This window comes from Oryzias latipes, chromosome 3, assembly GCF_053564925.1.
Source record: "Oryzias latipes strain Hd-rR chromosome 3, Olatipes_Hd-rR_3.1".
NCBI lineage: Eukaryota > Metazoa > Chordata > Actinopteri > Beloniformes > Adrianichthyidae > Oryzias > Oryzias latipes.
Window position 1 is genome coordinate 11,058,826 of NC_136239.1, and position 1,987 is coordinate 11,060,812.

General features: G+C 41.9%; 1 long non-coding RNA gene across 1 annotated transcript; it reads left to right on the forward strand.

Moving 5' to 3' along the window:
- Positions 1-459: 459 nt before the first annotated feature.
- On the forward strand, positions 460-856 carry LOC110017157 (uncharacterized). The gene is made up of 2 exons (XR_002292449.3): positions 460-585; positions 665-856. It is a non-coding gene; the product is annotated as an uncharacterized LOC110017157 (long non-coding RNA).
- The last annotated feature ends 1,131 nt before the right edge of the window (positions 857-1,987 follow it).

Sequence of the window (1,987 nt, forward strand, 5' to 3'; positions counted from 1 at the left end):
TAAATAGATCATTCTTGTTTTTATTTTCCCTTTCTTGAACGAATGTGGGTCACAGAGACACGGAAGTTACCGCTGAAAGCGGCTTTTGCGGCAGGACGGAGAGCATATCCATGTTTATGAATGATTTATGACGTGAATAATTATTTTGTTCACACGAATTAATTATTGCGTGGGAACAAGATATTATTTTGTGGGAACAAGATCTTAATTTGTGAGAACAAGATCTTAATTTGTGGGATCGAGATATTTTTTATTTGATCCATGTCAGGACACGGGCTCTGTAATAAACCAATAGCGGCACAGATTTTTTTTTTCCGGGCACTGCTGCCACCTGTTAAATTTGGGCCCCGGCCAATTGCCCGAATTGCCTGTGCCTAAAACCGCTACTAGTGCGGCCCCACTGGCATTGCATCACTATTTGAGAAGCACTGCGTAAGGTAAGTGTCACGGTGCCTCTGTCAGCTACCTTCCCCCTCCCCTCTCTGCCCTGATCGCGACCAGCTGGTTCCACTCACCTCATCAACCTGCAGCATTCTTAAGGAGCCCTCGGATCATCATTCGACGCCAGTTCGTTGTTCCTCTACGGTGCTTAGTCTGGTTGACTCATGTTCTTGCTCTTGTCTGCCTTCGCCTCGCTAATTGCTTCTGTGCTGCTCACCCACAGGAAAAAACCTCCACGGGTGCTCCTCTGGTCGCAGTCTGCTGTTCATGCTCCTCGTCTGTTCCTGGGATCCAGCTTCATCCAAGCTCACTGGTTTCTGCCTCAATACCCTCCAGCCTGCCGCGCCTACGCATCAAGATCCTTCTTACCTCAAGTCTGCTCATTCACTGGCTGTGAATTAAATCCCTCATACTTACCAGACGATTCGTTGAGTTTTCTTCCGGGTTTTCAGCATTTGGGTCTGCTAAGTCTCACGAGATCATGACAGTAAGAGCGCTAACCCTGAATGAAGGCTTCAAAATAATATTATGTTAAATCAACTGAATGTAAAAACTCATATTAAGAAGTTGTGTTTATTTGAGAATGTACAAAACAACATGACCAAAAGGTTGTTCAGTTGAATTACAATAATTTATCAAAACAACAAAAATGTCAAAATGCAATTCACCGTATCCAGTAATATAAAATGTCATGTTTACTTTCGCTTGTTCATTAAATGAAACTCTGTAGCTATAAGAATTGTGGTCGTTGGTGTTTTTAGTATTATCTCGTCACATTAGTGGAAAGAGTTTTATTTCTATTGTGTACACATGTGCAGCAAAACTCTTGTGTTGTTTGGGAAATAAAGAAATAACATACAGTTTCCAGTTAAGTATGGTTTACATTTTGTTTCTGAAATAATTGATTTGCTTTTAATTGGAAAGGTTTAAGGTTTCAGGTTTCCTTAAACACCTCTGCAGGTACAAGTGAGCCGGACATTCCTTTGAAATACAAATGGGTAAATGAGAAGTTTGCTTGACAGAAACAGTTTTGATTTGTTAAAAAATGAAACGTATGAAACGTATTGACTGTAGGGGTGCAGGTTTTTGGGTTGACCTTGCCTGTAGAGGGTCTTAGACAGGAGCTGCCACATCTTAAGGGGAGTACAGGTGTGTCCTGTAGTTTTCTTAAGGCTCATTCAGCCACCTCAAAGGACACCATGACAATGGTAAGTGTATTGTTAAGTATTTAAAGGGATGATGTAATGACCTAAATTATGACGTCCGAGGCAAGGGATGCTGTTGTATAGCACTCCAACACCACCCTCTCCTTACTTACCACGCACGAATGCCACACACTGGGTGAGCACGTCAAACTTTAGTGCCTGTAGGATGCCCATATAGTGCCCTTAGTTAGGCTAAGGAGCACACACTTATGTAGGTGCCGATCTGCGTCTCACCTACTTCGCCCTTCACTGAAAAAATGACTTGTTCAATGAACATAAAAAAAATCATGGAAAAGATTTCAATCGAAACGTAATTTATGTCTTTCAACACAAGGCAACTG